We start from the raw sequence: 27596 nt of genomic DNA on the forward strand, positions 1-27596 counted from the left end.
TAGAATGGCCTTCTGCAGACTCATGGGGAGAACACAAAAGGGCCATGTTCTCCTTGAAGATGCAGAAGAATTGGCTGAAGGTAACATGGACTGTTCATGGGCACTGTGTGAACATTTGTTGGCCTGCTTTGGGAACTCAAGAAAGATTTTCTGGGGTGAGGTCCCAAGGTCATAGAATGTACATGTTCAAGACATCAGCAACAGTGGTAGTCAGTGTGGAGCAGAGCAAAGAACCACTGTTTTTGTTGTACAATTCTTACAGTTTGCTATCTCATATTTACATTCTTATATAGTGCTCTAAGCAGTCCATGGTGGCCAGGAAGCAGAATAGAGAGACAGCACCAGGGAGGAAGAAGCTAGAGAAGAGATGGAGTACCTAAATTCATTCCTCCATGACCCCTACAGATGAGCCCAGAAGTACACTTTACTAATTCCTCGGATGGCTCTCAAGCCCATCAATTGACAATGAAATCAATCATCACATAGCAGAAGTTTTGTGATGTTAAAATTATAGGTGATTTACACATGTGCACACACACGCACACACACACACACACACACACACACACACACACACATATATATATATATATATATATATATATAGTATTTTGGGTTTTTTCCAACTTTAAAATTCTATCCAAAGTCAAAAAATGCTGAATTTTATGTAATAAAAATAAACTTTCCTTTGGTAAATTTTATAAAATGAACTGAAAAAGACTGAAAAATAAATGAACAAGATTTTAAAAAAGAACAGGGTTTAAAAATACTCACAGAAAGAGCCAGAAATCTTTGCTCTGCTTTGAACAACTACTTAAAAGACAGTTAAATAATTTCTGAGTTAAACAAGCAAGACCTGAAATATTCAACTGCACACTGAGTATCTTCCCCTTGGAAATCAGTGCTACAGCTATACAAACACAAGAATGACTACACCAACTTTATTTTTGAGCTCAAAATTGGAAACAACAAAAAGGGCCTCAGCTGATGGACACATGAGGATCTGTGGTTCATCCACACAATGGGATGGGATGGCTCAGCCACTGACAAGGAGCAGCACCTGGGAAATCTAACATGGTTATGAGGATTGAATAAACCCTACCAGCTCCCCCCAAAACAAAAACAAAAAAGCTTCTGCATCCTGTGTGGTTACAGACCTGTCACCTCTAGAAAACACAAAGTGTTTCCCAGAGACAAAAAACAGACACATTGCTTAGCATGGAGGGAAGCAATTTTAAGGAGCCATAAGGTAAATATGAAGGTCACGTGTACCTCACCACTTGGGTGATGGTTTTCAAGGGGCTCATGTCTGACAAGATTCCTAGAGGATTTTTTTGTTTGTTTTTAGTTTCAGTTTTGTTTATTTTTGGTACCAGGAACCAAATTCAGGACTCTGTGCTTGCCAGGGAGCACTTTGCCACTGAGCTATATCCCAGGCCCATGTCAAGTTTCATCCAATTTTGAATTTAAACCTGTTAGTTCATTGTATGTAAATTATAATGAAATAAAATTGCTTTTAAAACACTTCTCATCTGATCTATCCACAAAAGATTTATTTACTTATAGATTTGCTGGCAAGCAATTTTGTTTTTTATAGATTTATTTCTAAGCAGTATTGTTTATTTATAGATTATTTTATACAAAGTCTGTTTATTTATAGATTTATTTAATTTTGCTGTGGTGAAGATTGAATCCAGTGCCTTGGTCCTTTTATCATAATTTATTCCCACACAGGGCCTTGCTAAGTTGCTAAGTTGTTTACATTGGGCTGGAATTTTATTACATTTATTAGCATTTGTGTATACTTAAGTATAACAAAGGTAATTAAATTGAGTAATCTCAAGTAAATGAATAAATACAGCTTAAACAATAGCTGGGTGTGATGGTACATGTGTGTAATCGTGGCACTTAGGAAGCTGAGGCAGGAGGATTGTTGCAAGTTTTAGGTCAGCCTAATTTATATAGTGCATTGAAGGCCAGCCTGAACTACACAGTGAGAGTCTTAAAAAATAAATTAATAAAATAAAATAAGATAAAGGCAAGGAATTATCTTCTAGTCCAAAGCATGGGCATCATCAGAGGATTTAATTTCAAAGATGATATTGTTTGTGTCTGGGTGTCCCCACCAAAGCCTCATGAAGTCACAGAGGCAGCTAAACCTAGCATCTGTGATTGGTTCATTGTTTAGTGCTGTGATTGGGGATGAAAATGCTTCACCTTCCCGGGGTTTGAATTATCTGAGTAAAAGAGGTCTCACCAGTTCATTTTGTGAGAGAAGTGAGAAAGGCTTGTAATTCAAAAGAAAATCACCACTTTTGGCCAACAGGTGCAGAAAACATTCAGCCTCCAAAAGTTGATAAGCACTGGCACAAATCACTGAGATGTGGTGGGTCCCCATCCAATGGCACATTTCAAGGCAGGAGCTGAACAGCACTGGAGAGAACATGGGGGACAGAGCAGAGCCCTGTCCCGTAGCTCCCATCACAGCTATATACAGAGCCGTCCTTAGACCTCATAGGAATAAGAAGAGAGGTTTCTCCAACAGAGAATGCTACACAAATTTTCAAGATTTCTTTTCAAGAGTTTGATTCACAGTACTGTTTGAAGCAGGAAGAAACTGGGACCCTCCCTAGCCTTCACGTAGAGTATGCACAGGAGAGATGATTGGAGAATGCCATGCATGATTGTCGGAGGGGACTCTGTCAAGGGCCATAGAGGTGCAGGTGTGGGGGTGAAAAACTCATAGCACAGCAAGGTTTTTCATGGGCTAACCAGTGAGCTGGGTGTCTACACTGCAAACCAGTGCTTCCAAACACCAGGGACAACACCGAGCAAGGGCATTTGGATGCCAGAGTGTCCAGTCAGGTGAAGGGCAGCCCTGACTGACACACCTGAGCAGAGTATCCCTCTGGAGCTGAACACCCAGCAGGTCCACCTCACTTCCTTTTCAGGTCTATCAGCAAGGACGTCACACAGGACCATGGCAACACAATTGAAGTTGGCTCAAACTAAATCATTTAGCTTCTTTTTGAAGAAATGATTGAAAATGCACAAATCTGAGAAAAACAAGGCTGAGACCAGCATTCTGCATATTGTGTAAATATACTGATCCTTTACAAGTCAAGGAAATAATGCCTGTGGGTGAGTCTGCAATGGCAGAGGTGTGAAACCTCATGCATGCAGGTTTCACAATTGCAAAACAATAACTAAAAATAAAAGCTACAGGTACATGACTTCCCTTTGGCACTGCACTACAGCAATCTAGATTTACTGAGCCACTTCACTAAACCCTAGGCAAAATCCACCAGATGATTCTATCACCCAAATGTGAGGGTTCAGCAGCTCTGCTCCCTGCTTGATGCTGCTGCTGGTTGACACTTGCAAGGTGTTTCTATCTACACAAGCCATCTCTGCCCCCTTAGCTCATGATTGCCTGGGTGTGGATCAGACTGTGTCTTTACATAAAACCCCACCATGATTTCAGGATGGGTAGCAGTCTCTTGTTTACTGGAAATTATTTTTGAAGTTTGGGTGTAAGAATCCATAGACCATGTGCTTAGCAAGTTGAGGGGAAATGAGATTTTTTGAAGTAAATGTTGGAAACTCATTTGTCAGTGGAAGATTCAGTTGGTATTGAAGCCCATATGTTATGGGTAAACAGGCATGAGTCAGGGTTTGCTGTACAAAGTGCTGGAAGGCACAGCAGTGTCCCCAAGTTCAGTTTCTTCTTTGCTTCCCTCATTCTACCAAGCTTGAGAGTGGATTCTCAGCATTCAAGCAAATAGGTTTTGAACTACAGTAGAAATCTGTAAAAACTTCCGTTAACTGGGGAGTGTAAAGACAAAGAAATGTTTTTTGGCAAAATGCAGTTCTAAATATGTGCTTAAATAAACAAAGAAGCCAGAAAAAATAATAACAAAGAGAAATGTAATGACAATATTGTGTTTTGTTCCAATGGCACTGCCTCAGTCTCAAAGATAGGAGCAAAATTTGCAGAGTAGAAGGGTCACTGAAGACAGTGGTCTTCGTGGTCTTGATCCTCAGAGGTGCAGATTGGGTGCCCTGCCCAATAATCCAGATGAATTCAGGATAGCTCCTGAATCCTGGTGGAGGCTGAGACCAGGACCCAGGAAGTTAGGCCTCCAGGGCTGAGGAATCAGAGGTTTTGCTGCTCTGTCTGCTCTGCCTTCACTTGCCTGCAGGGCTGCAGCATGGATGAGGTGGGGGAAAAGGGTGTAAGGCAGGCAGTGCTAGGATCCTGTGCAAGCTGCACACTGCCTGCGCTGCTTTAAAGCAGCAAGATTCAGGACTTCCTTGCTTTAAAAATAGACACTGAAGCAAATCTCTTGCTGTCCTATGGCAGTAGCAGACACAGGTCAGCATGGTGGCATTTATGGTAGGAAGGGCAGGGACACCCACCACAGCAGGATCCTCATGGCTTTATGTGTTGGAATTTTTAGAAGTTAGTTGTGAGCGATGTGTTGGCTTGCTGAATACCAAGCCTCCTTATTTTATATTTACAGTGATATTTGAAGTGTCTGTATTGTGCATAACTTTCAGTATATATAATGAAATTAAATCATCCATGTTCACATACCTATTCAAGAAATTATCCACAATTAAATATTAACTTATTTGAATAAAAGGAATATTGAATAGAACACCATAAATAATGCAATGGAATGGAAAAATGGGAAAAACACCAAAAAGGCTTCCCCCCAGGTTCAGTGCTCTGCTCTCCAGGAGCTCCTCTCTTCTGTCCTCACCTTCTATTCAGGCCTGGGTCTTTTCATTGCTGGGTGGAGAGAGGGCCAGGCTATGAGCTCTTCTATCATCTCAGGTAGGATCCAGGACATGGCCTAGGACATGGCCTTCTTTCAGCATTTTCTGTGACTATAATTGTATAATTGACTGAGCAGCTCTGCTGTGGTACATTCATGGTTTCTAACTATGCACACTCCTAACTGAGTAAGAAGAGATCACGGGTATCTCTCAATCTTATTTTTTATAATGAGGCCATAGAAGTGGAATTTCCAGGTTAAATGTATATAAATTGAATTTCCTGATTTTAAAACTCACACTAAAACTCACCATACAGTTGGAGCCTTGACGGGGAAGCCCAGGGCTCCTCAGATCTCTGTGGAAATTCGAAGTAGGAGAAAGATGGACCATGCAGATGTGGAGGACACCACGGCATCTAGTAGTGTACCATGGGGAAGAAAGTCTCAGACTCCTCATTCATCAGTCAGCTTCTCAGCAAACAGCATACACTGCATGCTGGAAAAGAGAGGGCTGTTGTGGCCCTGCTGTTCAAGTTCATTCCTGCAGTCCTGAGTCCCCATGTCTCACTCACGGGAACTCTGTACAAGAAGATCAGCATGTTTCAGAGCCTACCTTGACTGAATGTCTTCCACCCAGGTGAGATCTCAAATGCCACATTTGAATTTACCACAGCTGTGGAGCAAGACAGGTGTTTACAGGCAGCAGGTCAGGAGGTGGGGACACTGCAGGGTGGTAAGGGTACAAAGCCTGAAATAAGAGACCTGGCCCTAGCCTTCCCCAGTGTCCTCCAGTAGTAACTGCATCTGCAACAATGTGCTTTAAAAGACTAAATAACTTAATAGATTACTCACAAAAATATATACTGTAGGGGAAGTTTGAAGATACAAAAGTAAATTGCTACGTCCCTAAGTAAAATGTGAGGTGATCCTTAATCGGTACATGATCTCCCATATTATCCCTGACCCACACCCTCAGAAGAAAACACACCATTAGACATAGCACTAACAAACACGGGCAATGAGTCAACAATCAAAACTACTTAATAACAACAACAAATGCCAGAATATGATAAATGCCCTGCTGACTTGTATAAAGTGTATAGTAAAGAATAAATACTGGATCTGGCCATGTTGGGACTTAGGCACCTAAACAAGAAAACAATTCTCCTGCCTTCCTGGCAAGCAGTCCTGATGCAAGCCAGGAGGAGAACCAGTCAGCATCTCTGGTGAGCCTACTGGTGCATGGACTGAGAGCCATACATCTCACTTGACCACCCTTGGTTAGCAAGGAGATGCAGAATTCTGAGCATCTCAGGAAGATGACTGTGTGCAATATAGAAAATATGGGGGATTTCTTTCTATCTTGTATTTGAAAACAAATGTTGTGTTTAATTTTTTGCTGTGTTCAGATTAATTGTTTTGCTCTATTCAATATTATCTTTTGACTGGTTTTAAAATGTTCTGTGTTTGTTTGGATTTCACTATAACTAATTGAATGGAAACCAATTGTGAAGATAATGAGATCTACTATGGTACCTATTACTGTTATCATGGACCCTGCTGTGAAGTTCTGTACCAATTTCACTGCATTGTCTCAATGTGCTTTGTTCTGTTTGCTCTGTTGTATTTTACTATCTTCAAAACAAAATTTTGAAAAAGAATAAATACTAATAATTTTTCATGTCTTTCAAGGGAAGGGAACCACCACCAATTCCTTTCAGATGACAAAGTCACCCTGAAAACGATGCCAGACCATAAAGCTAAAAAAAAATGGTAATACTCTAATGGCCAATATTCTTAATGAGCATACACAAAAATATTCAACTAAATGCTCATCGGCTAAATTCACCAGCACATGCAAAATTTAAACACCACAATAAACACTGGATTCAACCTCAGTGGTGCTAGAATGGTTCCACTTGCACAAATCATTCAGTGTCACTTGCCACATTCACAGCATGAGGCACAGCTAACCCCTCAAGAGATTTGGAAAAATCACTTTGAGAAATTCAAAAGTTCCCCATCCTTTCATGATAAGAGCCATTCATACATCATGTGTAGGAGGAATGAATCTCAGCACATCAAAGAACAGACATGACAAGCCCATCGCTGACATCATGCTCAGAGGCTGACAAGCTGCAAGATTTGCTTCTCAGGAACAAGACCAGGCTTTGGACTCTTTTCAACACACTACTTGAAGTCCTAGTCCTAGAATTGAGTCAACAATAAGAACCCAAAAGTTGACCAAATCAGAAAGGAAGAATTAAGAGGTGTCTCTGTTTCCTGTGGACACAACATTTCATATAAGAAACTTAAAACTACACTGAAAAACTTTTAGAACAAATGGACAAATAACTTCAGTTTCAAGGAACAATATCCATATGTCATAATCAATTCATATCTATGTGCTTAAAAACAAACTGCAGCCCCAAATACAAGGAAGACAATTCATTTCATAATTCATCCAAAAGAATTAATACTCATGTAAAATTTAAACCAAACTCACCTGTTCTTGGAAAACTGTAGAAATTGAAGCAATGAGTGAAGTGGCACTAAGAGAAGAAAGGACAGATTGTGATGATGGATGGGAAGAATCATGTTGTTATAATGTACATGCTACCCAGAGCAACCAGGTGTTTAAATGCCATTCCTGTCAAACTATCAGTGCCATTTTCTTAGAAATAGAAAAAAGAAAGTGAAAATGCACAGGGAAGGACAAAGAGTCTATCCTATAGCCATGGAAAAAACATTAAAGTTAGAAGCAACAAAATACATAGTTCTCTGGTATATAATAAAGTGACAACAGTCAAAAGTGTCCTATACTGCAAGAACTGGAGCACAGATTAAAAAGGCCAGCCCAGTAGAGAAAAAAATTACTGTCACCAGGAATTTTGTTTTGTTTCTCCTTTTTCCTTCCCTTTCCTCCCCTCCCCCTCCCCCTCCGCTTTCCTTCATTTCCCTTTCCTTTAGTTTTCTTTCTTTTTCTTTTTCAGTTTATGGTCTAGTTCTTCCTGTGTAGCTCTTGCCTAAGCCGAACTCAGAGTGTGTTGCAGGTTTGTCTGGAACTCCCAGGAATCCTGCTGCCTCAGCCATCAGAGTGCAGGCATTGCAGTCATTTTCAACATTCCATGCTAAGCCAATGAATTTTTAACAACACTGTGATGAAACCTGGTCTGGTGGTGTACTTGTAATTTCAGCATTCTGAAAGGCTGAGGCAGCAACATCACCAATTTAAGGAGAGCCTCAGCAATATAGCCACTTATCCAGAACCTGGATGAAAATAAAAAGAATTTTAAATGTGGAAGGCCATGGAGCTAAGTGCAAATCTCAGTATTCAATCCATAGAAACTGAATGCAAAACAAAACAACTTGGAAAGTCCAACGGTAGAAAAAATAATATTTTACACTGTCCTGGCCTTCTGGAGGGCAGTGTGCCCCAAGTGCATTAAGTTTCACACTTTTCTTGTGGTTTGACTTCAAACAATTATCAAAATACATGAGGGAAAAAAAAGCAGAATGTGCTTCAAGGACACCAAGTCTCAGTCCCAGTGCAGAAGGCATTTGCAGTGATATTCTGAAGCGCATGATGACCACAGTTACAAAATAGAGAATCTACAAACAGTGTTAATGGGATTCTCAATCCTACTTACTTTGAAAAAACTGCCAGTTAGGAAGTTGGTATATAGCTTAACTAGATCCACTCTTTCTGCAAAGTGTCTAAAGATCAAAGCCAAATATTTCATTCTATGAATGCAAAAAATTACTGCTGATTACCAACTCAAGATAATGTACATCTGCATTCCAGCACTCTGGGTGAGGGAGGGAGAGTGAATAAGGAAAGGTTTTAGCCTGACCTGGGAACCTCACTATCTTAGTGAGATCATGCCTTAAAATTTGTAAAAAGATTAACAAATTTTACAAATGTATGAAAATATAGATCATTAAGAAATCATTTTGCACCATACAGTAGCCAAAGTTATTCTCTCATTATTCTTCTGTATTTTATCCTTTTACAGACTTAACAATAGCATCTTTTATGTGGACCTTATTAATATGTACTTGAGTTATATTAAAATAAGACAAGAATGTCTTTCCAAAAAGCAGTAATCCTTTATTTAAATCCTACTTCCATATATAAAGTCAGTACAAAAGTAAAAAAACCATCAAATTCTCTTTATATTATGCTCTCCAAATCCTGAGTGTAAATTCAGTAGCATATCTACATTCATCTTAGTTAAAAGGTCAAAAAATTGAAATAGTTCAACTTCTTGGCAGTAGATCAATGTCTACCTCATGGTAAACTTAATGTTCAGTGTGCTGACTAAAGCACTGAGATGAATCCAGCTCAGGCCAGGATTCAGTGGCACACAGGGGTGCCCAGAGGCACCCAGAGACAAGAGGAAGCCCAGAACACATATCCCTAGGCTCAACCACCAGCCACTCAGAGACACTGAGTCCAGGACTAGTTCAGATACAGGGAAGTTAAGTTCTTACCTGAGCAGCCCCCTGAGACTTGGCCTGTGTATTCAAGTCCTGGCCATGTGCAAGCACCTCAGTCTTGGTTTACAACACTGAACTGTGGGGTGCTGAGTGGATCCAGAGTTTAGGCTCACTGAGGATGAAATGGAGGCTCCATCGCAGGGGATTAGCTGTGGCCGTGGCCCCATGAAGACCTGCTAAGGAGGCTGTCCTGATTTCCAGGGATGACCTTTCACCCACCTCACTGACACACAGATGTGGAAAACCGTTCTGTTCTTTGGAAAGGAGATTGGAGAGTCACTCTAGGGGTTTCAGGGTATGCTCAGGGCAGGAATTCTTAGGAATGGCAAAGTGTCCATGGCCCACAGGTATCATTGCAAAGTGGGTGGGTGTCATCAAGCAAAAATACACATGAAGACACCCTGTGTGAAGACACTTCTGAGTATTGTCCATGATCTTGTAAGCAGAACAGGTGTAACAACTGCCCTTTTGAGCTTTGATGTTCTTTGGAGGCCACAGAGTCAGCATTGGCAGCAGAAAAGATATGGTTCACCTCAAGGAAGTCTTTCTGTGTACAAGGCCCCATTCGGAAGTGGTTACAGACCATGTAGGAGGAGTTCCACAGAGATCAATAGAACTGGGCAGCACATCTTTGCTTGACCTAGACACTGCAGAAAGACAGGATAGACATCAATGACTCCTCACTTCTCAGATATTCATGGAGCACCAGCCCTGAGCCCTTGAGTGCAAAGACATGGCAGATATCAGTCTTCACCTTTGTTGAGCTGACCTGCAGTGGGGAAGGGCAGAGAGAAACTGTGTCACACTTCCCTAAAGAAGGGAGTGGTGTCATACCACTAAGCAAGGACTGCCTCCCACGGAGCATTCTGTCAGCCTCTCAGGGTTCCCAAGGCCCACACTGACACACTGTAGTTGGGAGAGGGTGGGAGTGGACACTGAACTTGCTAGGCTAGAGACCCATGTCCCCCTGCCTAAGGTAACCTGTGTAGGTAGTGTTAGAAGAGAGGCCAGACCTCTTGCTTTGCTACTTCCCTGTTAGGTCCAGGTCCGCATCTTCTGTCCTTGACTCCTCACTGGAGCTGAACTCCAGGGTGGATCCCCAGGCCAAGCTTCTCATGGACCATCTGGAGCCTCCTAAGGCCCTGGAGCCTAAGTCACAGGGTATGGAGCCCTGGGATTTGGGTTGTGGCTTTGAGAGGAGGAATGTACTAGGGAACCCGGCAATGTGTCAGATGATGGGAGACCCAGGAACATGAGCCCCTCAGCAGTCATTTTGGGGATGCAATCTGGAAGGCTTTACTAGGGCTGTGTTCATGCACACAGCTGCCTTTGACAAGCAGTGGGAAGGTTTGGCCCTGAGAAAACCCTGGGAAGTCAGTGATGTTTTCTTCTCCTGCAACTGCAGAGGCAATTCCAGTGTGTGCTGAATTTGCACCCGCAGAGCTCATGCCAGCTCCACCTGCAGCTTCCTTACCAGCTCTGGGCCCACAGCAAGAGCAGGCATATGTTTTCCTTTCTCCACCAGCTGCAGAGCTGGATCTCCTGGTGGCTCCGCTGCAGGAGTCATCTCTTGACCTCTACCTGCAGGCAGCTCTTGACCCACTCCTGCCATTCCCCTCTCTTCCAGACTTACTTATTATTCTATTTATTATTATTTTATTCTGGGCTGCCAGTGATAGAATCATTGTAAATGAAATTTAAGAGTTTATTCTTGTTTCAGTTGACAAGTTTGGTGTGATTTAGTGCATTCTCCAAATTGTGAAACCTTCACCAGTGTCCTTTCCCAGAATATTTTTATCAGCTCATTAAGCAAATATATTTTGTTTTATTTTCCTTCCTACTAGATCCTGGCCACCACTCATCCTATGTCCTTGTAATTTACCTGTCCTAACTTTTCCACGTCACTGTAGTTATGTTTCTTCTCTGCCTTACCCTGCTGTAAGTAACTGTTTAATCTCGCCTTGTCTGAGAAGGGAAAATCCAGTCAGATTGTATCAATTTCTCATTCACACATTCATGGACTCTTGACAGGGCATATAGAAAAAGAATTCAGGAATTTTTTGTAATTCTTAGGATTCTTTGTTTTCTTAATTATGTTCCTGCCTTTATAGACATATACACATCAAAACTGCTCCAAGTTCAATTACATGTAGGTCATTTCATATCTATTTCATATGAAGGAGACTAACACACTTCCTTTCGTTACAGAGCAGCACCATGGGAGTGTCACACCCATGTTTTTAGTTTAGATAATTCTAATGATAAATTATTAATTTTAATTTATGAGTGCTTAACACGAAAAAAATCACAAAAGTAAAGTATTGTAGTTGTAATACAACCATTAAAATGTGAGACACTGTGTGTTCCAAGGAAAGTCTATAACCCAGTATAGAAAGTGCAGTGTCACAGGCAGCATGTCCATTGAATTCCCCTGTGGTTTATTTCCATGCAATGTCATGAATATGGCTGCCTTTGTCCTCTTCTATGGACAGAGTAAATTTGCATAATGTCTGGCTCAGCATGTCACCACCTATAAGTTTCAGTTCTTACCCAGTAGTTCAGTCAAAGAACCAGACACCTGAACACAGGCCAATTAAGAATAATGAGGCCTTGTGTACATAAGAAAAGAAACATAATGATCAAGGAGGCAAACAAGTGGGAGAAATGAGCACTGGGAAACAGCACTGGCATCAGGTCCCAGGTTGTAAAAGCCAGCCGAGAACTCAAATCCACCAGGCTCCTGGCCAGGCTGTGGTAGATGGTGGGGAGCCAAGAGCTCTCCAAGACTCCTCAGGGGCTGGGGTGCGGTCTTTAATCACAGATCTGCTGTGTCATGGTGTAAAGCCCTGTAGCCTTCACAGAGGCCAGCTGATTGGTTGCTTCACGCTATGAATGCTCCAGGCTGAAGTTATTCCCCCAAGTCCTGGCTGCCACTGGGGCCTGCACAGCAGGAGAGTTTATGTCACTGATTTAGCAGCCACTGGGTTTCCCACAAAGAAATAGCTGAGCATTTAGATGCCCCAGTGTGAGCTAAGGTGTAGCTCCTGAATTTGATGGATGATAGAAAGTTTTCCCGTGGTCTTTGAACCAAGTAGGCATATAAAGAGTCACAGGCTTTGGGTAAGGCATCAGTGACATTGAGTGGTGAGTTCTAAGTCCAGGCCATGCCTTGCCCAATGGACTGCATGTGACAATGGCAATGTGAGGTAACCTGAAAATGATGGCCTTAGTAGGGACTGTATCAAATTACAGGCAGGTGTGGATGGGGACAATGCCCAGGTGAAGAGAGTCCCATGTGACCCTCTAGTGCCTCACCCCCAAGCATGCTAGAATCTCCACAGTAAAGGAGTATGTGTGTTATTCCACTCCCAATGGACATTTGAGAACCAGTGCCCAGAGAGGGACAATGCCAGGCCCAAGGCACAGGACATGGGCAGAGTAAAGAGGATAGGAGAGAAGTCCAAAGGATAAAAACCTCCTAGCACAGGACTCAGCCCACTCCCAAAGGCATTAGAAAAGCAGCCCCCAGGCTACTGGGACCTGAGCCTAAACATGTGGGACTGATTTCAAGCAGCATCTCAAGGGATACACACACATGTGTGCACACACACACGCACACACACCCACGAACACACAGTGATGCCATGGGCACCCAATGGGTTGCTCAGAGGAAAAGTGATTTGATTCATTCAATCTACATGCCTCAAATTTTCACCCTATTCCTGGGCTGAATGAGGCTGGCACCAACACAGAAAAGGACAATATGTCACTGGCCACCCAGAAGCTGGAAGGCTGGAGGACAGTGACAAACCACTGCAGAATGTAGTGGAAGAGAAGACCCAGCACTATATCCCAATAAAGCAAGGGCACACAGAGGCCAAGGCCACTACATGGGGGCATCTGAACAGCCTCACTGAGATGGAACTGATGCCTGAACCTGAGACATGTGGTTCCTAAAGTTGTACAGAGCTGAGTCTGTGTGGCAGAAGACAGAGGACAAACTATTTAGAGATTCAAAGTCAATTTTTTTTAGTCAAGAAAGAGATGAAAAGAGAGAAAAGAGGGCCTGGCGAGAATAAGGGAGGGGAGGAGTGGGCAAGAGACAGGGGTGGGGGCAGAACCTCATATCTGATATAGCGCATCAGTGACCACTGATGAATGCGTGGCTGCAAACTTAGGTACAACAGATGAACTTCAGTTCTCTCAGGTTTTATGGGTTAGGAATTCAGGAGGTCCTGCTGGGGGATCCACCATAGTTTCTCCTGATCAGGCTGCAGGATCAGTGGAAGCACATCTGTGGCAGAGTCTGTTCTCAGGCTCTCTCTCTTGCTAATAGGAAGGAACAAGGTTAGGATGGAGGTCTGATGTCTGCTCTGTCGCTTACCCTTTTTCTATGCAAGGAGTCAGCCTCTCCTCAGGGAAGATGCAGGGAAGAACAGAGGGAGAGATCAGGAGGTTCGTCACAGGCATTTTATGTGTGGACCTTGATAGTCACATCCCATCACGTCTGCCATGTTCTGTTATCAAGAACAAGTAAGGAATTGGGGAGATAGCTCAGGATAGAGTACTTGCCTACTATGCATGAGGACCTGGGCTAAATTTCAGCCTGGCTAATACAAAGCTGAATATATTTCACTACCTGTGACCCATGGTCAAGGAATGGGCTACTCGGGAGGTGACCATCAGAAGGTGAGCTCTCAGCAGTTAAGCACGCGGGCCATGGGTGTAGTGACTCACACAGGTGTGAATGTAGGCACAGTGCTGGTAGATTTCGGGGTGCATCTGCATCCATACTGCTTGCTTAGCCTTGTGAGGTCCTGACTTGAGGCCACAGAACCAATACATAGAAGAAATTGAGATGCTTAGGGAACAAAATGATGGCTGATCTGATGAACTTCTGCCCCCTCATGATGACACCAGGGAAACATGTCCAGGAGGTGAGTGTCATTTACACCTCCATACAGAAAGATCTAGGGCCTGTGTGCAATGTGTTCACCTCCCTCCCAACCTTTCATGGATTTCACCTTTAATTCTGTACACTGTGTACTCATGACACCAGCCCACAAATTTAAAAGTGTCATCTCTCACCTCTGATGATGTCCCTAGGAAGCAGATGCCCATATGACCTCCATAGCTCAGGGGGACACACTGGAAAGGACCTGAGAGGCATGATGTCTTTTCTAAGTTGACAAGCGAGGTAGGAAGGAGGAGTTGGGTCTAAAACTAGGTCTTCTCATACCGGGGACCCTGGCTTCATTGCAGTTTTTCCTTTCCCGTGGGGAAGCTTTGCCTCCTGCCAAGAACCCATCACTTGGGTGGAGCAGTTGTCTTCACTCTGAAGGACACTGGGCAGTCATTCCATGTGCTTCCATGGTATCCAGAGCAAGAATCTCTGGGGGATGCCAGATGACCCAGTTCCACACAGACATCATGGAGGGAGCTGGTGGGTGCCTTAAATATTCAGTGTACCAGAAATTGACCATGATGCAATGACCAGAGCAGACGCAAACACTGGTCTCTTGAGCTTCCATGTTATGAAGGCCACACAGTCACCCTGGAGAGCAGACCATGTAACACCCACATTACGGTGAATGTGCTTAATTTCTTGGCCTCTGTACATATGGACATAAAATAGGGGAAAGGCACACAGAATGGGGTGATGCATCAGTATATGAACTGAAGGTGGAAGAAAAGCAGGCAGGATGCACTTCCACTGTCCACTCACTTCTCAGATAGTTATAGAGCAGCACCCTGTGGAGCACCTATGATTACAGACTCCACTGGCTTTCTCACAGAGGCAACATGCCACAAAGGTGGAAAAGGGAGATGCATTTTTGGCTTCCTGGAGTGGAGGACAGGTGGTCACAGCACTGTCTAAGGACCTCTGACAGCAAGTGAGGGCTGATTATTGTTAGCACACAGGATACACTGGGAGGGCAGTTTGGGAGGGAGCCCAGACCTGTAGTGCTGCTTACACCTGTCCTCCTCAGGATCAGAGTTTCTCTTCTTGGCTCCTGGCAGGTGCTGCTAAGCAAGGTGGTACAATCAGCCCAACCTAATCTGATTGAATTGGGCCAAGCCTAGCTCACTGAAAATGAGAACTACAGTGAAAAGGAATTGGCCTTGGTCTGTTGGTTTCTGAGGAGGACATGGGACACTTTAGATGGAGAAAGACTCTCAGATTTGGGGCCTCCTGCAACACAGAGGCATGCAGAAGTGAGTGGGGTCAGGGAGAATGGGAAGTTTTCCTGGGGTGCATTTGTGCACAGAGCTGTCCCTGACAGGCCCTGGGATGTTTTGGGGCCTGCAAGGAGCAAGGACAGTTGCTGATTTTTCTAAAGCAGGGCTGGTATCGGACTGAGCTTAAGGTCTACTTACAGATCTTGTGCCAGCTCCAACTCCAATGACCTCACCAGCTCTGGGATCAACCTGAAAATCAAGGGCAGATGCCCGGTCTGGTGGAATTCCAAGGCAGGTCTGTCGCTGGCTCCATGGCAGGTGTCCTGAGCTCCACTTAGGGCTCAAGTCCAGGAAAGCACCTGCCCTTCGCTTCCCCTTCCCTTTCTCTCTTCTATTTCTCTCAGTTTTCATTTCTACTCTTAAATCTATAGTTCTTGAAACATTAAATTCTAAGATAATTTTAAGTTAAGATTTCATTGCATTCCACATATTCAGTTGAGCCACATGTAAGCACATCATCAATTGGAACAATCTTCACATCTGTTGAGTTCCAGCTTTCTGCTCAGTGTTGGACCCATCCATACCCCTGTTCTCTCCTGCTAGTCCCCACCCGGTGCTGACCTTTCTCTCACTGTGATTTACTACCCAGGGTCTTTTATATCAGTGCATCAGATTCTGTTTGGCCAAACATTCCTGGATGAGACTGGCTGCTACTGCTCTTTGAAAGAAGAGAAAATCTTTGAAAGAAGAGAAAAACATAAAAAATGGCCATCACAAAATGGGTGACAGGTGCATGTGCTTGGTTCAGCCACATAATGCTGGTGGCAGCACAGAGAGATGCCAGTATGGAAACACTGCTTCAAGGAGACCAACCAAAGAGTATTACAACTGAAAAGGCTCAGCACCATCACCTCTAGGAAAGGGAAACTACCCATCAGGGACACAAAGCCCATGGTCTGATTGGCATGGGAGTTAAGGAAGTCACAGCAGCAGCTAGGAGACAAGTTCCCCAGGAGTAATGCACATGTGTCCTTCATCAGTATGGGGTGATGATGTCACCTCCCCTTGTATTCACCACCTGCTGTCCCCCCTTCCTGGAGGTCAGAGTTTGGAGCACTACAGTGTATAGCTGAGTTGAACATCTAAGGATGAATAAATAATCATTCCTAAGCACGAGAGAATAAAACTGGCTATGAATCCTCTTCCCCTGGATATATAGGGTTTATAACATGAGAACTTCACATTGTTTGGTAAAATTATTATGGGTATTCTGCTTCCTAATGGAACTGAAATTAAACTAACATAAGCCCAAGAAAGGAAGTCATCCTAACATTTGACAAATCTTTAACAGAAGACAATGTGTCTTTCATCCTCTGAGACAATGGACTCTTTGGATGGACATTTGTGTTTGGCACCCAGCCTGACACATCTGAAGCATCTACATGTTTGCTGAATTAAAATCTTCGAAGTGCAGCAAAGTCAAAAGTATACACAGTTTTCTAGCATTTTAACTTGTTGTTTCTAAGGAGGACATAGATTTGTTCCACAACAAAAAGAAAGGTGATATCACAGAGGAAGGCCAAACTGTGGACCCCAGTGCATGACCTCAATTCCTTGGCAATAGGTCCAAACAGACCTCTGAAGGCTCAGGTCACCAGGCACCTTGGTCTGGTGACAGTTGGTCTTTACAGACAGTTGGCTCAAGACAGTGAACAGGGAGCAGGTTATGCTGCTTTCCCAGGACACGAGACCCCAGCCTCAGGATCCCGCATAGGTAGACCACGAGGGAATGGCTGATAAAATGGTTCACTCATCCCAGAGCCTTCAGGATGATTGCGGGCAAATGCCAAATGACAAGGGCATTAAAGGACAGGGCTCACTGTCCCCAGCCTTCTGGCACCCAGAGGCAGGAAAGAGACCAGGACAGGTGTCACTAGACTGAGCCACAAGCCACTCAGACTCACTGGGTCCAGCAGAGTAACATTAAGGCCTGACCACCACTGTGAATCCCCCTACACAATCCCTGCCCTAAGTCAAGTGTGACTGGGTCTGACATGCCCTGAGGGCAGATCCTTGTGGGCTGGTGCAGGTCCTGGAGGATGCAAGCCTGGGCCACTGTCAGGTTCCCACCCAAGACTGGGCTGGTGGAGCAGAAGGGCAGCACCCCTGTTTAATCCACAGTCTCCAGATTCCTCTTCTATCTTCCTGGGTAGAAATATGGGACAGAGCTGTCTGTAGATTATCTTTGTTTACAAAGAAAAACCTGTGTTGTCTCGGAGCCTCAGAGCCTCTGGCTTCCTACCAGAAGCTGTGCTCTGCCTCAGCAGAGTGGCATATAGGACACCAGTCTAGAGGCGGTCACAAAGCTATGTGTTCCATGGATTTGCAGCAGACTCTGGGTCCCACAACAGGTGCTAGCTCAGGCACAAAGTGTGTGTACAGAAAGGACTATAAAGACTCTCATATGACAGAGAGTATCTTTGGGTCAGTGCTACACTGTACTTAACTTTGAGAATTTGCATGAAACTGTAGCCAGAGTTATTGACCCTGTGATTATCCATGGAAATTTTAAAAATGTTTTCTAAGGAAAGTAGAAAAAGAAACAGTTATGTACAGCTATGTTTCATTGCAGTACACTGACAGCTCTGAACCCAGCAGACCATGTCATGAGGCTGGTGATATGCACATCACCACCTAAATAAGGCCAAAGTTTCTACAAATGCTAGAGGTAAAATATGGAAATGCTTTAACAACAAAAAAAGTTGAAATAAAATATCCTGAATATGCACTTAATATGCCAAATATAAACTAGGCCTGGTGGCTCTTGTGTGGAGCCCAGTACTTGAGACACTAAGGAAGGAGAATTGTTTGAGACCACTCTGGGTTATAATGTGACCTCAAAGCCAGCCTGAACTTCATAGCAACATGCTTCCTCAAAAAGATAAATATATCAAATCTAATGAACGTAATAGTGTACTAGTGATGGCCTTGTGACATTAGCATGACTATTATATTTATAATGACCTGTAGTCTACTGGAAAACCTAAGTCACAGCCGACTTCACAATAAAATATCAAACTGTTTATCAAATGGAGTACACTAGTGAGTATTTGTTGTTTGTCATTGGTATTTGGTGGTGATGGAGCAGTGCTTGCTGCTGTCTCCACAGAAAAATGACTATTGCTGCAGTAACAGGAATCTGCATGAATCACTGCAATATGTCCTTAACTCTTTGGGGAAGAAACACACTAAAGGAGGCACTGCACTAATGAGAATTACTGATTTTAGTCTTTTGAATACTTTAAAAACTGACTTCAGTAGTAGTTGAACTACTTACCTACATTTCCACCAACAAGATTAAATAGTTCCTTTTCTCCTGTAGTCTCCTGAATGTTCTTTAGATCTTATGGTGATTAGTTCTCTCTGCAGTGAAATGATGTTCCTGTTTGCATTTCTCTATTGTGCAAAAATGCTCAATAGTTCTTCAAGTATTTCTTGGCAATTTGTACATATTCTGAAAAATGTGTGTTCCTTTCAAGTTCCTATTGGTTTTACATGTTAGGGAGTAATAGGCAAAATTTCTCTCATTCTGTAGTTATTTCTTCATCCTTTTGGTTTGACTTTTCTGTGGCTTCTATGCTTATGCAGGAGGATTAAAATCTTACAAAGTCCTTTTTGCTTGTTTTGTCACCCTATCTTATTTTCTACACAAAACAGCAGCAATAGTATTAAAAAATATTTTTTAATACCTTTACATTCAGAAGATGGAATGTCTGGCTCTTTCATGTTTCACTATGTTTTATTCCAATAGAGGCATATTTGAGACTGCTGCACAAATTACCAAAAAAAGTACACTTCCTGAATGAAAGAAAAATCATAATTTGCAGTAGTGATTCTTTTACCCTATTGTACATTTATATTCTTGACCTCAACTTACTTGTTTCCTTAAACTTCAAATGCAGACATAAAAACAACTGTTTCACACTCTGCTAAATCATCTAGCAATTGCCTCCAAAAGTAAGCTTCAAAGCAATTATCATCACACCTCATTCTCTCCTGATGCTTGAACTAAAGAAATCATCTTTAGCCTAATCTTTATAGGTAACTCCTTACCAATGCAATTATTTAAATACAAAATGATCAAAAATTGCATACTTTTGTTAGTTTTAATAAAATAACAAGAAATATAAAAGTGACAATTCTACTGTATTCAATACAAGAGTGAATGTGTTAATTTGACAACTGCCCAAATGATGCTCAGGATGGTCACTGCATAAACAAATGTGTTTCCCAAGTGATTCTCTGGGATAACTGCTAGGTGGCCAACAGATAAAAGGACAACTACTGATGTGCAATTTTGAGTATTAAAAAATGTTGATGCTGGGTAAGAAAGGGAGGAGATCTAAATCATTAAGCTACATCTGCAGAACTTGTAGATGTATTTTGAGACAAAGTCACTCTAATTGTGTAGGTTAGACTCAACTTCCTCTTCCACTAATTTAAGCCTGCTGAGGTGCTAGGATTACAAGCATGCATCAACAGGACCAGAATGATTTACTTTCATGGTAAAATGAGAAAGTGCATGTACTCAGGATATATGTCTTATAGATTCAGTCTTCTATTATTAGCTGTAATACAAACTTCAAATATTCCCATTGATGGCAAGCAGAAATATGCTGCAGGGAATCTGGCCCCATGCTGTAGTGCATAGAGGCTGACAATGTACTTCACAGTGTCTTTTACTTTGTGAAGTATATCAGGTTCTTCAGGTACAAAATAGATATAGTTTTAGTGGTGATTACATAAGAGGTGAGTAATTTATTTTCCCAAGGATAATTGAGACTTGGGCAAGCTATCTTCACTGAATTAGGGGTTTTTAATGCAATGTTCACTTGTGTTTTCATGACACCACAGTTTTTAACAACATAGTTCCTAAGCAGATTTTATATTCAAATAGGGTTAGGGATAGGGTTAGGTTTGGGGTTAGGTTTAGTGTTAGGGTTAGCGTTAGTGTTAGACAGAGTTAGTGTTAGGGTGGGAATTTGGGGTAGTGTTATTGTTAGGGTTAGTGTTAGGATTAGACAGGGTTAGGTTTACTGTTAGGGTTAGGGTTAGTGTTAAACTGGATTAATGTTAGGGTTATGGTTAGTGTTAGGGTTAGGTTTGGGGTTAGATTTAGTGTTAGTGGTAGGATTAGGGTTAGAGTTAGGATTAGGGTTTTGCATTAGGTGTTAAGATTAGGGTTAGGGTTAGTTTTAGGGTTAGGCTTAGTGTTAGGGTTATTATTAGAATTTAGGTTTAGGGTCAGGGTTAATGTTAATGTTAGGGTTAAGGTCAGTGTTAGAGGTTAGGGTTCGGGTTACCGTTAGTGTTTTGGGTTAGGGTTAGGGTTAGGGTAAGGGTTAGGTTTTGGGTTCGGGTTGATGGATAAGATTAGTGTTAGGGTTAAGGTTAGAGGGTTAGGGTTAGAGATACGGTTAGGCTTAGTGTAAGGTTTAGGGTTAGTGATAGGGTTAGTGGTTATGGTTAGTCTTAGGTTTATGCTGAGGGAAAGGTTAATGTAAGATTTAGGGTTCTTGTTAAGGTTAGGATTATGTTGGGGTTTAGGGTTAGGGTTAGTGTTAGGGTTAGTGTTAGGATTAGGGTTTTGCATTAGGCTTTAGAAATAGGGTTAGTGTTAGGTAGTGATACGTTTAGGGTTAGGGTTAGAATTAGGTTTAGGGTTATGGTTACCGTTAAGGTTAGTGATTTAGAGAACAGTTTGAGTTTTTGAGGTAGGTTTAAAGTTAGGTTTAGGGTTAGGGTTAGGATTACAAGTTAGGTTTAGGGTTATGGCAAAGGTTAGGGCTAGGGTTAGGTTTATGGTTATAGGTTAGGGTTAGGGTTAGGGTTAGCGTTGCGTTAGGGTTAGTGTTAGTTTTAGACAGGGTTAGGGTTAGGGTTATGGTTATGCTTGGGGTTTGGGTTAGTTTTAAGGTTAGGGTTAGTGTTAGGATTAGAATTTTGAATTGGGGTTAGGATTAGGGTTAGTGTTAGGATTAGTTTTAGCGTTAGGTTTAGGATTAGTGTTAGGGTTAGGGTTAGACTGTTAGTGTTAGGGTTAGTTTTAGGGTAAGGGTAAAGGTTAGAGGATTAGGTTTAGGGATAGGGTTAGGCTTAGGGTTAGAGTTAGGATTGGGTTAGTGTTAGGGTTAGTGTTTTGATTAGGGTTAGGGTTTGTTTTAGTGTTGAGTTTATCATTAGGCTTAGGCTTAGGATTAGGTCTAGAAGGTCATAGTTTGGGTTCGGGTTAGGGTTAGGGTTAGAGGTTAGTTTTAGGGTTAGAGTTGGTGTTAGGGGTAGGGTTAGACAGAATTAAGGTGAGGATTAGGGTTAGGGTTACGGTTATGGTGAGGGTTAGGTTTTGTTTTAGGGTTGAGGTTAGTTTAAGGCATAGGGTTAAGTTTAGGATTAGGGCTAGAGGGTTAGGATTCAGGTTGGGGTTAGGGTTAGTGTTAGAGGTTAGGGTTAGGTTTAGTGTTATGTTTAGGGGTAGGGTTAGACAGAGTAAATGTTAGGTTTATGGTTATTTTTAAGGTTAGGATTAGAGGTTACTGTTAAAGTTAGGGGTGGCTTAGTGTTAGGGTTACGGTTATACAGGTTTAGGGTTAGGATTAGGGTTAGGGTTAAGGTTACGGTTAGTGCTACGGTTGGGTTAGGTTTAGACTGGGTTAGGGTTAGGGTTGGGTTTGGGTTAGGGTTAGTTTTAGGGTTAGCGTTAGTGTTAGACAGATTTAGTGTTAGGGTTGGTATTAGGGTTATGGTTAGGGCTAGGGTTAGAGTTAGACAGGGTTAGGGTTAGGGTTAGAGCTAGGGTTAGGGTTAGTTTTAGGGTTAGCTTTAAGTTTAGGGTTAGAGCTTAGGTTTAGGGTTAGGGTTAGATTGGGTTAATGTTAGGGTTATGGTTAGTGTTAGGGTTAGGTTTGAGGTTAGGTTTTGGGTTAGTGTTACGAATACGGTTAGAGTTAGGTTTAGGGTTTTGCTTTAGTTGTTAGGATTAAGTTTAGGGTTGGTGTTATGGTTAGGCTTAGGGTTAGGGTTAGGATTAGAAGTTAGGTTTAGGGTTAGGGTTAGTGTTAGTGTAGGCTTAGGGTTAGGATTAGGGTTTTGCTTTAATTGTTAGGATGAAGGTTAGGGTTAGTGTTAGGGTTAGGCTTAGGGTTAGGTTTAGGATTAGAAGTTAGGTTAAGGGTTAGGGTTAGTGTTAATGTTAGGGTTTTTGTTAGTCGTTAGGGTTAGGTTTATGGTTAGGGTTACAGTTAGAGTTTAGGGTTCGGGTTAAAGTTTAGGTTTTGTGTTAGGGTTAGGATAGACATTAGTGTTAGCGTTAGGGTTAGATTGAGGTTTAGGATTAGGGTTATGTTTAGGGTTAGAATTTAGGTTTGTGTGAGGGTTAGTGTTAGGGTTTGAGTTAGAGTTTAGGTTTTGGGTTAGGTTTAGGGTTAGGTGTAGGTTTCGGGTTAGGCTTCTTGTTAGGGTTAGGGTTAGGATTAGGGTTAGTGCTAGACAGAGTTAGTGTTAGGATTGTAATTAGGGTTAGGGTTAGGCAGAGTTAGTGTTAGGGTTAGGGTTAGTTTTAGGGTTAAGTTTAGGGTTAGAGATTAGGGTAAGGCTTAGGATTAGGGTTACGGATAGGGTTAGGGTTAAACAGGGTTAATGTTAGGGTTATGGTTAGGGTTAGAGTTAGATTTGTGGTTAGGTTTAGCATTAGTGGTAGGATTAGGTTAGGCATTAGGGTTAGGTTTAGCGGTATGTTTTAGAGTTAGGCTTAGGTTTAGGGTTAGGGTTAGGTTTTGTGTTAGGGTTTATGGTTAGGATTAGGGTTAGGGTTAAGGTTAGAGGGTTTGTGTTAGTGATAGGGTTAGACTTAAGGTAAGGTTTAGGATTAGTGTTGGGGTTCGTGGTTAGGATTAGGGTTAGGTTTAGGTTTAGTGATAGGGTAAAAGCAAGGGTTAGTGTTATTGTTAAGGTTAGGGTTAGGGTAAGGAGTACGGTTAATCTTACAATTTTAGAGATTAGTTTGAGATTTCTGGTTAGTTTTAAGATTAGGTTTAGGGTTAGGGTTAGGATTAGAAGTTAGGTTTAGGGTTATGGTAAAGGTTAGGGCTAGGGTTAGGTTTAGCGTTACAGGTTAGTGTTAGGGTTAGGGTTGCATTAGGGTCAGTATTAGGATTAGACACGGTTAGTGTTAGGGTTAGATTTAGGGTTATGTTTGGGGTTAGGGTTAGTTTTAGGGTTAAGTTTAGTGTTAGGATTATAATTTTGCATTGGGTTTAGTATTAGGGTTAGTGTTAGGGTTAGTTTTAGCATTAGGTTTAGGATTAGTGTTAGGGTTAGGGTTAGACTGTTAGTGTTAGGCTTAGGTTTAGGGTAAGGGTAAAGGTTAGAGGGCTAGGTTTAGGGAAAGGGTTAGTCTTAGGGTTACAGTTAGGGTTGGGTTAGCATTAGGGTTAGAGTTATGGTTAGCGTTAGGGTTGAGGTTAGTGTTAGGCTTAGTGTTAGAGTTAGGATTAGGGCTAGAGGGTGAGGGTTCTGGTTAGGGTTAGGGTTATGGTTGGAGGTTAGGTTTAGAGTTAGGGTTAGTGTTAGTTTTAGGGTAAGACAGAATTAAGTTAGGGTTAAGGTTATGGTTATGGTTATGGTTATGGTTATGGTTAGGGTTATGGTTTGGGTTACGGTTGAGGTTAGGTTTAGACTTTGGGTTAGGGTTAGAATTAGGGCTAGAGGGTTAGCGTTCATCTTTGGGTTATGGTTAGTGTTAGAGGTTAGGGTTAGCGTTAGTGTTAGTGTTAGGGTTAGGGTTAGACATAGTTAAGGTTAGGTATATGTTTAGGATTAGCGTTATGGTTAAGGTTAGGTTTAGAGGTTAGGGTTAGGGTTAGGGTTGATTTAGAATTACGGTTAGGGTTAGATATGTTTAAGGTAAGGGTTAGTGTTATGGTTAGTGTTAGGGTTAGGGTTAGGGTCAGGTTTTAGTTTAGGGTTAGTGTTAGACTGGGATAGGGTTAGGGATAGGGTTAGGTTTGGGGTTAGCTTTAGAGTTAAGGTTAGGGTTAGTGTTAGACAGAGTTAGTGTTATGGTGGGAATTTGGGGTAGGTTTAGTGTTAGGGTTCGGGTTAGGGTTAGACCGGGTTTGGTTTATGGTTAGGGTTAGGGTTAGTGTTAGAGTGGGTTAATGTTAGGGTTATGATTAGTGTTAGGGTTAGGTTTGGGTTAGGTTTAGTGTTAGTTGTAGGATTAGGGTTAGAGTTAAGTTTAGGGTTTTGCATTAGATGTTAGGATTAGGGTTAGGGTTAGTGTTAGGTTTAGGCTTAGTGTTAGGGTTATTATTATAATTTAGGTTTAGGGTTAGGGTTAATGTTAGTGTTATGGTTAGGGTTAGTGTTAGAGGTTAGGGTTAGGGTTAGGGTTACAGTTAGTGTTTTGTGTTAGGGTTAGGGTTATGGTTAGTGTTAGGTTTTGGGTTAGGGTTAATGGATAGGATTAGTGTTAGGGTTAAGGTTAGAGCATTAGGGTTAGGGATACGGTTAGGCTTAGTGTAAGCGTTAGGGTTAGTGGTTACGGTTAGGCTTAGGTTTATGCTTAGGGATGGGGTTAAAGTAAGTGTTAGGTTTATTGTTAAGGTTAGGGTTAGGGTTAGGTTTAGGGTTATGTTGGGGTTTAGGGTGAGGGTTAGTGTTACAGCTAGTGTTAGGATTAGGTTTTGGCATTAGGGTTTAATATTAGGGTTAGGGTTAAGGTAGGTTTACGTTTAGGTTTAGGGTTAGAATTAGGTTTAGGGTTTTGGTTACGGTTAAGGTTAGTGATTTAGAGAATAGTTTGAGTTTTCCAGTTAGGTTTAAATTTAGGTTTAGGGTTAGGGTTATGATTAGAAGTTAGATTTAGGGTTATGGTAAAGGTTAGGGCTAGGGTTAGGTTTATGGTTAGAGGTTAGTGTTAGGGTTAGGTTAGCATTGCGTTAGGGTTAGTGTTAGTTTTAGACAGGGTTAGTGTAAGGGTTATGGTTATGTTTGGGGTTTGGGTTAGTTTTAAGTTTAGGGTTAGTGTTAGGATTAGAATTTTGCATTGGGGTTAGGATTAGGGGTAGTGTTAGGGTTAGTTTTAGCATTAGGTTTAGGATTAGGGTTAGGGTTAGTGTTGGGGTTGGGTTAGACAGTTAATGTTAGGTTAATTTTAGCTTAAGGGTAAAGGTTAGAGGATTAGGTTTAGGGATAGGGTTAGGCTTAGGGTTAGAGTTAGGCTTGGGTTAGTGTTAGGGTTAGCGTTATGGTTACGGTTAGGGTTTGTTTAGTGTTGAGGTTAGGGTTAGGCTTAGGCTTAGGATTAAGGCGAGAGTGTTTTAGTTTGGGTTCGGGTTAGGGTTAGGGTTAGAGGTTAGTTTTAGTGTTAGGGTTGGTGTTAGGGGTAGGGTTAGACAGAATTAAAGTGAGGGTTAGTATTTGGGTTACGATTATGGTTAGGGTTAGGGTTTGTTTTAGAGTTGAGGTTAGGTTAAGGCATTGGGTTAGGTTTAGGATTAGGGCTAGAGGGTTAGGGTTAGGGTTAGTTTTATGGTTAGGGGTAGGTTTAGACAGAGTTAAAGTTAGGTTTATGGTTATAGTTTAGGTTAGGTTTAGAGGTTAGTGTTAGCGTTAGGGGTGGCTTAGGGTTAGGGTTACGGTTAGACAGGTTTAGGGTTAGGATTACAGTTAGGGTTAGGGTTACGCTTAGTGTTAGGGTTAGGGTTAGGGTTAGGATTAGAAGTTAGATTTAGGTTTAGGGTTAGTGTTAATGTTAGGATTAGGGTTTTTGTTAGTGGTTAGGGTTAGGTTTATGGTTAGGGTTACAGTTAGAGTTTAGGGTTCGGGTTAAAGTTTAGATTTTGTGTTAGGGTTACGGATAGACATTAGTGTTAGCGTTATGGTTATGGTTATGGTTAGATTGAGGTTATGTTTAGGGTTATGGTTAGGATTAGAATTTAGGTTTGTGTTAGGGTTAGTGTTAGGGTTTGAGTTAGAGGTTAGGTTTAGGGTTAGGTTTAGGGTTAGGTGTAGGTTTCGGGTTAGGCTTCTGGTTAGGGTTAGGTTTAGGATTAGGGTTAGTGCTAGATAGAGTTAGTGTTAGGGTTGTAATTAGGGTTAGGGTTAGGGTTAGGGTTAGGCAGAGTTAGTGTTAGGGTTAGGGTTAGTTTTAGGGTTAAGTTTAGGGTTAGAGATTAGGGTAAGTCTTAGGATTAGGATTACAGATAGTGTTAGGGTAAACAGGGTTAATGTTAGAGTTATGGTTAGGGTTAGGGTTAGGTTTGTGGTTAGGTTTAGCGTTAGTGGTAGGATTAGTTTAAGCATTAGGGTTAGGTTTAGCGGTACGTTTCAGAGTTAGGGTTAGGTTTAGGGTTAGGGTTAGGTTTTGTGTTAGGGTTTATGGTTAGGATTAGGGTTAGGGTTAAGGTTAGAGAGTTAGTGTTAGTGATAGGGTTAGACTTAGGGTAAGGTTTAGGATTAGTGTTGGGGTTAGTGGTTAGGATTAGGGTTAGGGATTGGGTTAAATGCAGAGTTAGTGTTATTGTTAAGGTTAGGGTTAGGGTTAGGGTTACAGTTAAGCTTACAGGTTTAGATGTTAGTTTGAATTTTGGGGTTAGGTTTAAGGTTAGTTTTAGGGTTAGGTTTAGGAATGGAAGTTAGATTTAGGGTTATGGAAAAGGTTAGGGCTAGGGTTAGGTTTAGCATTACAGGTTAGTGTTAGGGTTAGGGTTGCATTAGGGTCAATGTTAGGATTAGACACGGTTAGTGTTAGGGTTAGATTTACAGTTATTTTTGGGGTTAGGGTTAGTTTAAGGTTAAGGTTACTGTTAGGATTATAATTTTGCATTGGGGTTAGTATTAGGGTTAGTGTTAGGATTAGTTTTATTGTTAGGTTTAGGATTAGTGTTAGGGTTAGGGTTAGACTGTTAGTTTTAGGGTTAGGTTTAGGTTAAGGGTTAAGGTTAGAGGGTTAGGTTTAGGGAAAGGGTTAGTCTTAGGGTTACAGTTAGGGTTGGGTTAGCGTTAGGGTTAGAGTTATGGTTAGGGTTAGGGTTTGGGTTAGGGTTTGGGTTAGGGTTGAGTTTAGTGTTAGGC

The sequence above is a fragment of the Cavia porcellus genome, unplaced genomic scaffold (assembly GCF_034190915.1).
Source record: "Cavia porcellus strain 051 isolate PalLab524CR breed Dunkin Hartley unplaced genomic scaffold, mCavPor4.1 scaffold_39, whole genome shotgun sequence".
NCBI classification, from domain to species: Eukaryota; Metazoa; Chordata; class Mammalia; order Rodentia; family Caviidae; genus Cavia; species Cavia porcellus.